Genomic DNA, 13,606 nt, shown 5'->3' on the forward strand with positions numbered 1-13,606 from the left:
ACACAGTCGGCTGGAAAAAAGAGAGGCTGGAAGGTAGTGCTGGGGAAGGCAAAGGCTCTGTTTGATGCCTTTTAATGAAGCTAATAATTAGACTGTGTTAATTTTGCGACTGCGATGGTTGAGGCTAATTTTATTTGTGGATTTTGTTCGTTTAATGTTGGATTGAGTTCTTATCAACTGGGCGAATGATGGCATTTTCAGCTTGAGATAACCTGCAGTGCAAGAATGGATTTATAAGAGTTTCAAATTGAATTTTTTTCTCCAGGATTTGTCTTAAGGTTAAAATTGTGCCGCGAAAATCCTGTGTGTGTGTCTCCGTATCCAATTCTAGTGGTATTGATCAGTTTGGCAGGCTACGGACTACTGGATTTTCTTAAGGCAGTGCCTCTGACTCTGATGCTGGAGAATAATAGCTGCTTTGATTGCTGTTGTGACAGGACGTCTTCCTGAAAATTAAGCCCCACATATGTTGAGCATGTTCTGAGAAGAGTGTTCAGCTTGAATTCGTTTTTCATCTGGTCAAACAGCCATACGTCTGCCATAAGAGAAACCTTGCATATCTGCAATGGTTGCTCTCAGGAGAAGAATTGAATGGTCTGTAATGAAACTTAATTTAACTTAACAGTGGAGGTTCCACTTTCATTCTTTTTTTATTCCTAATATGGAGATTTCTGTGTTGAGCAACAGCGATTGGTGAGGGTTTACAAAGCGGTCGTGGTGTATAGATGACATTAGTAAGAAGTGACACTCTCGTACTGTGGTGTATTAGGCAGTAAACACTGGCCATAGATGTGATTAGTGTTTGGATGTATTGTGTTAAAGGACTCTGAAGTGACCTTTGTATGGAAACTTACGTTACTTATATTAGAAGCTTAGTGAAAGGCATTCATGTAGTTATCTCTAGTGAGGTTGCATAGTGGTTTTAGCGTATTTGTATTTGGCTTAACTCATTACCATTATGCCAGCTTTTTTTTTTGGGGGGGGGGGGCAGCATTACATACATGGAATATGATTTTGTACTTACAGAGCTTTTCTGTTGGTCCATGCATCACAAAATGTTCACACGGTGTAAAAGGCAGCTGGTCTCTTGGGGTAAAAAAGAAATTAAAACAATTAAAAGCAAAAACCTGAATTACGTACGTTTGATATATATACTGAAATGTTCTTTTTTCCAAAGTTACACATGGATGTGAGCACAAAAAAGTGCAGGAAACAAGAAAATAAGAGAGAAAATAGTCTCTGACCTACCAACACCATGTTGTTATTAGTCTTTGTCTGCATACATACAGTACTGTACAGAAGTCCCCCCTTTATTTAATTTCCAGTCAAAACGGCCATGAACTACAAGGTATTCATTTTCCAGCATTGTGAGAAAAAAAAGCAGAAAACATTAAATTTAAGAGAAGATTACTAAGAAGCCTCAGCAGCTGAATACAATTTCATTTTTTTCAGCACTTACTGTGCCCATCCTTTGCTTTTATTACATTTCCGTTCTGGAGACTTGCTTTCAGTTTTCACAGATATCTGCAGGGATATTTTTTCACGGCTCCAAAGCTCAGTTTGGGAAGTTGGTTGCATTTCCTGCTTTGAGCGCTCCAAGTAATCCGGAACACATTCTTCAATGTAGAGATCTGGACTCTTGGATGGTCAGTCCATTATTCTGTGAGCATCAGCTGCTTCTTTGTTTGGTTTATAAATTTTCTGTTTTCTCAGTGAGGCTTCTCCACAGCTACACGTCCTTTCAGACTCATAGCGCTGAGTTGTCGTCTCACAGTGGCAGGATGGTGTGAAGCCCCACTGGTGACATCATGTATAAATAAAAATAATGCGTGGCCATGACTTAGGGAATGAGATCTTAATGCATGCTCACGATTTAGTAAGGTGTGTGAATGAGATCCTAATGCATGGTCACGATTCAGTAAGGTGTGGGAATGAGATCCTAATGCATGGTCACGATTCAGTAAGGTGTGCGAATGAGATGATTACATTGTGGCCATGACTTAGGGAATGAGATCTTAATGCATGGTCACGATTTAGTAAGGTGTGGGAATGAGATCCTAATGCATGGCCATGATTTATTAAGGTGTGGGAATGAGATCCTAATGCATGGCCACGATTTAGTAAGGTGTGGGAATGAGATCCTAATGCATGGCCACGATTTAGTAAGGTGTGGGAATGAGATGATTACATTGTGGCCATGACTTAGGGAATGAGATCTTAATGCATGGTCACGATTTAGTAAGGTGTGGGAATGAGATCCTAATGCATGGCCATGATTTAGTAAGGTGTGGGAATGAGATCCTAATGCATGGCCACGATTTAGTAAGGTGTGGGAATGAGATCCTAATGCATGGCCATGATAAAGTAAGGTGTGGGAATGAGATGATTACGTTGTGGCCATGACTTAGTAAGGTGTGGGAACGAGTTCACGGCTTATTAAGTCACGCATTAGGATCTCGTTGCCACGCTTTACTATGTCGGGGCCACAACTTAATCATCTCATTCCCATGCCTTACGGAGTCGTGGCCACGCACTGTTTTTATTTATAATAGTCACCAGCGGGGCTCTGTAGGATGGAGAGAAACACCTGTGGATTTTTCAGATCTGAAGCAAGAGTTGGAGCTTGATTTTCTCCTCTCTCTCCAAGATGAAAGCTTTAGGTTTTGGTGGTCTTTCAGGTCTTGCCCGTTTTTGAGCTCTTTCTTTTTACTTACTACCCCTTGATCTCCTCAGAAATATCTTCTGAAATTTCATAATATTTTATTTGCTGTTTTGAATGGAAGTTAAATAAGTGAAAGGTAGTCTCTGACTTTCACGCAATACTTCACATTCAGTAAAACCACAGTGCTAAAGCTGATTCTATTGACACGTTTGTGTTGGCATTTGGTTTTGGTATTTGGAAAGTTTGTGTTAGAGGACACTGACTTTTGTATAGGCAAAAGAATAAATTATTAATGTAGACTGGTGGAGTTGCAGAGTAGGTGTTTTGACTTTGATGGCTCCATTTCATTGTTTTACATCAGATTATTAAATTGTAAATTGTTGCTGTCATAAGAAAACCTCATTTATTTATGAAGTGTTAATATGAGAAAGAGGAAGACATGCTTATTTTCAACATCCACTAACAGATCAAAGTTTTATAAGTAATTTGGGACCATTTCCACTGATTATAAAATGCCTGCACAGTGTTAAGGAAGCACTTTCAAATTGTGCATAAATAAAACAAAGCTACCAATTCATCTATGAGGGTTTTTAGTGATAGCTATGCAGGACCACAGATCAGAATTCTCTGTAATTCACTGTCAACACTTTTCTAAATGTTCTTTCCCAGAAAGGGAGCCACAGTGGTCTGTTCCACTTTGAGCCATGGTCTAGCATGCGTTTGGGTCTGTTCCACTTAGAACCCCAGTTTCATAAGAGATCAGATACCAAAGCATAAAATCTCAGTGTTTCTTTTTAGTTGATTGAAAAATCGATATTTCAAAGTAAGCAGACTTGCACAACAGCAGGCAGAGACATCTGTTTTATACTGATGCACCACTCACACTTTGGACTGATTGCCAAGAATCAAGAGGTTTTCTGTGTGGAAAGAAGTCGCTGCTTCCATTAATTGTTAAGGAGCCCACATAGCGAAGTTAGTCCAGTGAATGATTTAAAGAGCATAATAACTTTTGGCCAACGTAAATGGTCATTTAGACTGTTCTCTGCACTAAAATAGATTTTTCTACCTCATTTAAGTAGTTACTCAACTGTGATCCAACATGTGTCACAACATGCCCTTTTTTGTTAAATGTACGTCATTTTAATTAATTCTGTGTCCTTGCTTTTCTTTTTAAGGATTTGTCATTCCTCTCCTGATTGCTGTGGAAGTTATCTCAGAGGCTCCTGAGCTTCATTTCATCTTTTCATCTTTGTGTGCTACAAAGCTGCACACTTTAGTCTATAAAAGGGAGAATTTGTATTGTTCACCCAGCAAATTCACTGCCTCCACTCTATTTTTCTTTGTGTCGGCGACCCCTGTGTAGGTTTTTACCTAACAAGCATGTAGAGAGTGCTACATTTGCCCCTATTTGACAGTGACTAATTGCTGCTAGGATGCGAGCTGCTTGTTAGGCTGGTGGAAGTTAGCCCGATTTTAGCTCGGCTAAATTCATTATTCTCTCTTTTTCTCTGCTTGCTTGCTCCTCGTCAAGTCGAAGCTAGCAAGCTGGCGGCACGGTCCGAACGTGCTAACGCCTCACAAGTCCCTCATGGCCTGCCCGGTTTCGGGTTCAGAAGACAAAGCATTTGGAGTGTTAGAGTGTTTAGGTGTTGGTTAGTGTCTGGATATATTTGTTGGAGACTTTTCTTCAGTGGTTTGTGACTCCAGCATGGACCACATGGAGTTGTATTTTTTTAGTCATTTTTCTGAAACGCTCTCATTTTTGTCTGGAATCGAGTAGTTTTGCTTTAACTCCTAGATATAAACCATCTTCAAATGAGTGTTGATGTAGAATCTGTTCTGCTTATTGCAAGGTAATGAATATGATTGTTTGAACAGATGGTCAGTGCTTTTTTCAGAAGCTGGATATTTATAACATCACTGTCTGAACCTCATATCTCCAAAAAGATAATGTTTACAAGAGAAGGAAAAAAAATCTATTTACTTTTCATAGATTTTAATGGAGAAAATGTGTCTATTGGTCTGTTGATTATGGAATATTGACATAAGTAAAGGCTGTTGGTAATTATAAATCATGTCAAAAAATTACATAACAAATGGAAGTGAAGTGAATTGAAGCCTAAATTTTGTTTGCATTTTTGACTATTTTATAGACAACTTTATCACATACAGTGTCAAAAAAAAGAGTGCGATGATTTAGAGTGCATTTACCACAGCCAAGAAGATTTGTGTTGAAAAGTACTGTTGCGTTTTAGTTCTGCCAAAGATGTAACCAAATGTTATATAAACAAATATGTCTCAGCTGATTAAACAGATTTTATGACGTTCATTTAGTAACAATAAATATAATATATCCAGCTAATATTCAACTAACTTTCTGGACAAAGCTTTGGCTAAAAGGAGCCATGTGATTTTATGTATGTGTTGTTTTATCTGTGATATTCCAAAGCAATAATCCATCTGCATATTCCGTGTTTTTCCAGCAATACAAAGCATGGCAAAATCCCTATTAAAACACCCAACCTCACGTGTCTTACTGCTTTTATAAAATGTTAAAATGTGGCGCATTAAAGAAGAATTGTCAAAATTTCTGCATAATTGAGTGATTGAGAATTAAACGGACTCATTCAGAGTGGTTTGATGTGAGATGCTTCATTGTAGAAATCTTACCAATGGACTTCTTCACATTAGTGGTGTTTAGAGCCAATAAATCGCAATATCTGCGACAAAAATATAGCCATTTTATTTACTTTCTAAAATAACCTACACGTCTTCTGAGCTTGTAATGTTGATAATGGTAAAAAAAAAGTGTTAAATCTGGAAAAAGGTTCATTTTCATTAGGGACTACTTCTCCTAACACTGTCCTGCGTGTACCTCTCCACCAACAATGTCTTTAAAAGAGAAAAGGAGGATTAAAATAGGGTTTTGTTCCAAAAATGTTTCTAAATCAATGACATTAGTTAATGTATTTGTAACTATTTCATCTGTAAAAGCTTTCTGCGAGGTAGCTATTAGGGGCATGAAGTGCACCAGATGTTCCTTTAAACACCATTCAAGTAAACAAGTGAATTTCTCTAGAATGGAGGATTTCTCATCAAACCACTGAGTGGCTTTGTTTACATCTTAATTTAATAATGCACACATTTTTAAAAATGGGATGGAATTGCCCTTTAACCTATAGTAAAACCAATGTGTGTAGTGATGATTTTGGCCTATTGTATTTTGTGTCTGTTCTTTAATTACCAATTCAGGAGTTCAGAAGATAAATGCACCCACACATCATAACTGCATCAGTTGTGTGTACTAAAGAAGGTACGTAGAGAATAGGCAACACTTTATTCTGTGTTTGGTTCCTTTTGAAAGCAGACCGAGACCCACCTCTCCCTCGCTCCCCTTACTTGCGCACCATGGTTGGAAAGGCAGCGTTCTCGCTTGTTCTAACAAACGACACTAACAGAGCAATCGCATCAGGGTTCATTTTAATCAAACCAAAGCTGCCAAGAGTGAACACGCCTTCAGGCATGTGCCTCGAACAGCTTCAGACGTCTTCCGTTGTGTGTGTTTGAGTTCTGCGGGAACAATCACTTTAAAATAAGTAAAAAAATCAGCATTTAAGGAGATGACGTGTTATGCTGAAGCCCCTTCCCCATGTCATTTCTCTCGTCTGTCCCACATCCCAACATTACCTGCCTGCTGTTTGCTTATTTATGTCCTATGTTTAGCCAAAATACTCACAGGGGGTCCACCAATTAAATCAGCATGGGATGTGGGCTGGGGGGCGGTGCTGGTGATTTCAGCAGAGGTGCTGCGTGTGTTATTTGACCCAGTAAGCGCCGGTGAGGTGGTGACGTAGCGGACAGATGGCAGGCCTGGAGCTGGAGCTGGCGCCAGGGCCAATACCTGACAGGAGGTGTGTGTCTAACACCACATGCGTGTTTACACCCCTCCTCCTCACATATCAACCAAAATCTGTTTATCTTTTTTGTGCCATCTTTATTTTGTTCTGTCTTGTTCTTTATTTATTGTTCTTTGATCTTCCTCTTTCTTTCTTTCTCCATTTCCTCAACACAGCAGTTTACTCAACTGCCCCCTCCCCAACACACATACACACCCTGCCACCCCCCGCCACCCCCCCTCTTCTGGCCTCACGCGCGTCCCTGGACAGGTTTCAGCGTTTAAATTTGAAAATGATTTGTCCTGCCCTCTTAATAATAGATGAGAGCACCGAGTTGGGGTCCCTTCAATAAACTCCCTCCTCGCTTTAATTAGTGAACAAAAAAGCCCAGCCTGCTGAGGACTCGGGCCCGGGCTCTGTGTTGGTAATTAAAACTGAAACCACCAAAAGGAGAGAGAAGAGGAGGAGGGGTGGAGGAGGAGGAGGAGGAGGAAGAGAAGGAGAAGAAGTGGGGAAAAAAAGGAAAAAGAGAGAGACTCTATTTTTATCGCGTGTGCAGGCTGCTCGGTGCCGAGTGCCCGTGGAAGGTTCTGCAATAAAGAGTGATAATGAAGGTGTAAGAACTCTGGGGGCCAAAGCCGGGCGCTCGCTACAATGGCTGCTCTCACACCAGACTGAAATGCAGGGAGCAATTAGAGGAGGCTGCGTGCAGACTGGCCACTGGAGATTAGTTAACACCTCAGGAGCTGCGCTTCAGGACAGGCACATGCTTGTTTTCCCTCCCCACTATTTGCTTTCTTTAAAAAAAAAAAATACATATCTATATACCACACTAATGCCGTAATAATCTGAGGCTTGTTCGTTTCATCAGAGTGAGCGTTTCTCGTGGTAGACAATGGCCGAAGTCAGCTCGTTTCTAGCGTTCAGTGAGGACAGAGTGTAAAAAATGTTTTTGTCATTGATTTTTGTGATTGTTCGACATCTGATTTTGAAATTGCCTGCTCTATAAATGGATCGTATCATTCATGTCCTTTTTTTGTAATGAGAAGAGCTGAATGTACTGAATGTGGTATGTAAACATCGTTGAAGTTCAGGAGCAAACCATGACTATTAGAGCTAGGCCTTCAGTTCGGACCATAAATGTCAAAACTCGGTCAAAACATGAAGAGGTCAGCAACCCAAACGTTAAGAAGAGCCATTTTGTCCTTTTAACAAAAATCAAATCATCTGAAGAGTCACAATATGTTATGTCAATTTTATCATCTTGGCTCTAAACATGTCTCAGTATGTGCTGATGTACAAGTATGGGCTAAAAATATAATCTAAATGAAAACGCAGGCTTAAGCTCTGCTTTAAGCTTTAGCTCAGCTATAGGTGCTTTTCTCACATCTCCAGCAAGTAAACTTTTCCATGAAAGTGGTGTATTTTCCCATAAAATATCTATATATACAATTTAAGATGGCTATCTGGAGTGGCCGCGTTAGTGGTTCTTTTGGGATTACAGGTCCTGGGTAAGTTGCTTTCCTGTTTTTAAAAGTCATTTCGCGGTGAGTGCTCCGAAAAACTCTGTGACAAGCCCACAGCCCGGAGCCTGTAACCTTAAGCCCAGTCACTAATCCAAAAGACATTGTTAATAGGGGCCACATATGAGCTGTTAAGCCTGTATATTCATAATGTTATATAATTGGAGTCATAAAAAGCCAATTAACTTCGCCCACCCGCAGACACACACACACTCTCACACATGTTCGTGCTAAAAAAGAACAGGCAAGACAACACGACGCCCACAAAAACTCTGGTCCTGCACCACTGGACACTGCACTGTCCACGAGTAACCATGTTGGTGTTATAGACAAAGCATCACTGCACATTGCCACAGTTGGACTAATAAAAAGGATACTGCACGAAATGCATGAAGGGAACGAATGAGTAGACAAAAATAAGCTCTCTCTCTCTCTCTGTCTGTCTGTCTCTCTCTCTCTGCCTCTCTCTCTCTTTTGCTCTCTCCTCCCCCTCTTTTCCTTTTCTCTCCATCTCTGCCCCCCACCACCACCACCATCACGTAATTTTCTCTGAAGAAAAGGATTTTGTCAAAAAAATATTTGCTTTAAGGAAAAATAACAACAGTCTAAGGCAATATTGGATCAGTCGAATTTGAGCCATTTAAATTTGAATGCGGGTGAAGTGGAGGAGGCAGACGTTGTTAAATATGATGCTTGAATGAAAATCTAAACCTTCCAATACCTCTAAGCAATGTACCTCAATGAGATGAATTAACTGTAAATGGTTCCTTCTCTGTGTGAGTGTCTTCCAATTTAAAATCTCATTATTCATATAAGATCCTGAACAAGGTGACTCTTAGGATAGATCGAATAAGTGAAGATAATCTTACCGGCTAGTTTTATGCAAATAGGAAATGTATTGAATCAACTAAAAGGAGAATGGGGAATCAAATAAGCTAATAAAACGGGGCTGGGTTAAAAACTCTGCGGGAATTGTGCCTCTGACTGGCGCGTGTCTCGGCTTTTCGGCTTTGTGCCATTGTAGGCGAAGTTGCAGAAGTGTATTAATACCAATGCCTGTGTCATTTAAGTTCGACTCCTTTTGGTCTCAGGTTTACATGCGTTCTGAGAATTTCCAGTGTGAAAACAGAGTTTGAGTGTTGTGAATGAGTTTGAGTAGCTTAGGATGAGTCAATGAGCGCATTGAGGAGATTGTTCCGGGCACGATGTCCAGTCCACGTACTACACTAATGAATTTTCAGCTGAGGCGGGCACGTCGGACTCGGACTGATGAGGAGGGAATTCACACTCGTAGATGTCCTACACATGTGAGGGTTCAAGTTCATCCATTATTCAAGCCATAAATAATGTAAGATTCATTACAGAGAAGTGTGAACTTTGACTGTGTTTTTCCCCTCTCTCCTAGCAGACTGGATATAAAGCTAAAATATTAAGTGATGCAATTTGTTCTTGACCCAAAGGGCGCACTGAAATGACAAATACAATCATACAATTATATCGTAACCCTCCCACATATAGCTCGCAGATAGAGCTGCTCATACAAGGCCAAGCATGTTATGAAGTGAAGAAATTGTTGTATTTATTAACCTGTGAGATTAACCTTGTCTGGTAAGAATACAGTACGCTGGGTATTTAATTTGTTCATTCTCTGGCTTCCTGTGTATTTACTCGGTGTCTGACTCTTGTGGGCATTGCTTTGTTTGTAAGGTCATCTGAAATCCCGTTTTCGACCACTTATGCTGTATAGCAGCAATCTTACACGCGTTTAGACTAATTATCAATTTACAGAAAACTAAGTTGCAACAAAGCAAAAAGTTTTTTTTCCCCCCACTTTCAGTTAACTGTTCGTGGCTTTGGTACCACAAAAAGAACCCTCAGGAGAGACTTTTTTTGTACTGTGGATTTGCAAGATTTATAGCAAAGACAGCTGTGTGTCAACTGCTCTGAGCTTCTACCGACCCCCCACCCCCCCACTCCTTCATTCCATATTAGAACTCCTTTGAACGTCGGCCTGCTTCCCCCTGAGCCGCTGACATGCCGTGTGAATCTGAGGATGTGAAATTATACACATTTAAGCACAACTGCTCGGAATTAGGGAAGAGATGAGAGGCGCTGTGGACGTAGCTGGATTTCAGGAGCCCCCCGTGTTTTATGGCTCGAACAAATTCACCACATGTTGTACTACACTGGTAGATGATACGGCAGTATTTCTCCAACGCCAACGTGGCGACAATCTCACAGAAAGTGTTACCCTATCTACCTGACATGCTTACAAGAACGTCGGAAAGTGTCGTGCTCATCCAGTCCATACAGAAATCCATCTACTCTGAGCCATGCCGTCAGACACATAAGAAATGAATGGGATCCAAGGGGTCCAAGCACCTGTCAAGGGTCCCTAAGCAAGGGTGTGTACAGTAGGAGGAGTGTTTTGGGAAGAGGAAGACTGAGCGAGTCGATGGATTCTTCAGGCTTGTCAGGACATTAGCGAAAAGGAAAACAAATCTAGAGGTTCCGAGTCGGATGGCAAAGCGTGAAGAATCTGCCCTTCCTCTTCCTCCTCTGATTCCTGCCAAAGTGGAGGGGGGATCAAAGCAGAAGAGCCGGCCTTCGTGACCTGGTGGCCCGACCCCCATGTCAACACCAGACAGGAAGCAAATTTATCAGCTTTGATGAAAAGCCACTGTGTTATAGATGAAATATAATATACGTGGAGGTTTTCTTTCCAGAGCCGCTGTCATTTACAGTAGCTGCAGACATAGCAGAATGCGGCAGCATAGGTAAAGATAAAAAAGAAAGGAGGTGCACCTGTTAAAATTGTCTGATTGAGCAACTTTTTTCCATTTTTAATCTGGTCACAGCATCGTAAACAATCGTAAAACTGTTCTGCTTCTTCCTGAGCATTCTTCAGACTGGCTGTCCTGTTTGATCTGGCAGCATATTAATCATTTGTGTCAATAAAAAGCGTGGTGAATGCAAATATCCGGGCTAGCCATCAATAAGTAACCATGAAAGCAGTGCAAATTAACCTCTAAATGTCATGGGAAAACCCAATACCAAATCCATTATCCTCTGATATGTAGAAAATGCTCATATTACTCTGTTGCTTTACAGAGCTAAGTGAGTAAGGAAAGAAGAATAAGAGAAAGAAGAAGAGAAAAAATGCTCCTGCCATCAGTGCCTCAGAGACTTGTTCAGATATCTGCCCTGATGATTGTCTCCCCCGCTTCAGTCTGGATTCATATGGAAGTGTGAAGAGTTGAGAAATGAAATGGAAGTTTGCGTTGTTTACCTACGAAGCTGAGCATGCATAAAAGAAAAAGCACAGTGTAGCTCGCCAACAAGCTCCATTTTATGTTACACTATGATGTTTTTTCTTCTTCTTCTTTTTTTAATTGTTTCACAAGAGCTGGAAAGTTCTGTACTTGGAGAAAAAGACTTAGTGAGTCAGTGAGGCCTTTAATGCGGTGGCTGTGTGGTTCCAGTATCAGCCGCTCTCAGAAATGAGCGCGCTATTATCCTCTGCTTTTAGCCTGTAACTCGTGGAGATGCCTCTCCACAGCGCGGTGTCTATTTACGAGGACACCCTGGTAATCCATTAAAAGGGATTCATGCGCAAACTAATGTTTCTCTGCATAATTTTAATGGCACAAAGCCTTTTAGCATTAACCTCACTCGCCAAGCTTTATTGTGAAACAGGTTAGGATTTTATCCCATCAAGTATGTTTTATGGAAATAGTGTAATTTGAAAAATCCCAGCTAATAATAGCGGATGGTGACAGTCGCGCCGAGGTCATCTTGGTCGAAAGTGTGTGTGCTTTTTTTTTTTTTTTTTTTTGAGCACTGACTTCTCGACAGTGGCATGGCACTGCATCAAGATGGCAAAGTGAAGGGTCTTAGGCTGCGCCACGTGGCAGTGTACAAGCTGCCTACATGGCTCCTGTCACACGCGCCTGAGGAGACAGCTGAGGAATTTTGCAGTGAGTCAGCCCTGACAGGTCATCTTAAAAAAAGCCGTCGAAATGAGAACGATAAACCTCGAAAAGAGTACAAATCCATCGCAGCGCTGTTCCCTTCCATGACAATATCAACACAAATGTCAACACAGAGGGGCTAACGCTGGCCTGCTGTAGGCCTCCAAGCTGCAGTAGCAAGGTGAGCGTGTGTTTTAGCTGGCTGGAGTGGTCAGAAACATTTGCCGATGACACGAATCCCAGAAAGACATACCTGCTGTCTGAGGTGCATTTGAATGTAAGCTTAATATTTCAGACTCTCATGTTTTTTTTTGCTGTTGAGAATCCTTAGCATCATAGCACAGGGCTCTTCTTAAGTTCCAAATATATTTCACAGTGACATTTCCAGATGGATCACGCATTTCGTCTCTGAATGCCTCCTTCCTGACTTATTAAAAACATATGAGTTTCTGTTTAAAATGAAGAGGCTGTGTTCTGCTCTTTGGAATTGTATTTCATTACAGGCCATATGAGAGATCCAGCATTTGTTTGCTGAGACAGTGGGACTCTTGAGCAACTACAGAATTCTTTTGCATATATTACTCAAGGGTATTACCCACAAAAGCCAACGTATACTTTCTCACCACTCACACAAGCTTGCTTCCCCTCAGCCATTTAAAGGAATTAGAGAAGATGAGCTGGTTTAGAACAACATAATTTGTGTGTTTACACATCTATTGTCTGCCACATGCAAATGGTTTGATTCACAATAGTGGGGTTTGTGTGCTGGTGGGTTTCTTTTTCTTTTCTTTTTTTTAAATCTCCTACACAGAAGCATTTCCAGAGCCTCGGCATGCAGTGCCTACGTTAGATTGTGCCGTGGCTGTGATGTTCTGCATCGTTCATGCTCTCTAGCGTTGTGCTTGTGTAGATAATATTGACAGACTTGTTTGCCCTCTTGTGATAAGATTTCCCTTCAAGTATTTGGCAAATAAAGTTTATATATTTCATGTTTTGCACACTATTTGGCAAAGCTTAGAAAAGATGTTATTAGATGAGATCCATTAATGCCTGCATATAGACACAAGGCTCATAGAGGGAGAGCATCGTGGAGCTCCTCCAGGTGATCTTACTTTTGTTATACATTCCAAATGCTCTGTGCCAAAATGAGAGCGGTAATGTGATGAAATGCTCGCTGACATTTTAGAAATCTGGTTTGAAAAACAGGGTTGGTTTTTTTTTTTGTACAGCTTGACAAGCTATGGGGAGGCCCAAAGACGGTGTCTTTCCAGTGTTGTTTCTTCTGATAGCTTTTTATATTCATATTTTTACTGATATGCTTGATTGGTGCTTCCAGCTCCCATTTCCTTTTGTTTCTGCTTTGTTTTATGCATTTGGTCATGTTTCTTGAAGAACAGTTGCATAGAGGCAATGCATGCCTCTAAAAATGCCTACACTACTAGGCCCCAAAAGTGGTTATTTGGAGTAATGCCATAGAAGAACCACTTTTAGTCAACCAAAGAACCTTTCAGTGGATGGCTCTCCAAATTGCTTTTTTTTTTCAAGTTTGAAGAA

Source organism: Pygocentrus nattereri, chromosome 27 (genome assembly GCF_015220715.1).
Source record: "Pygocentrus nattereri isolate fPygNat1 chromosome 27, fPygNat1.pri, whole genome shotgun sequence".
In the NCBI taxonomy this organism is placed as follows: domain Eukaryota; kingdom Metazoa; phylum Chordata; class Actinopteri; order Characiformes; family Serrasalmidae; genus Pygocentrus; species Pygocentrus nattereri.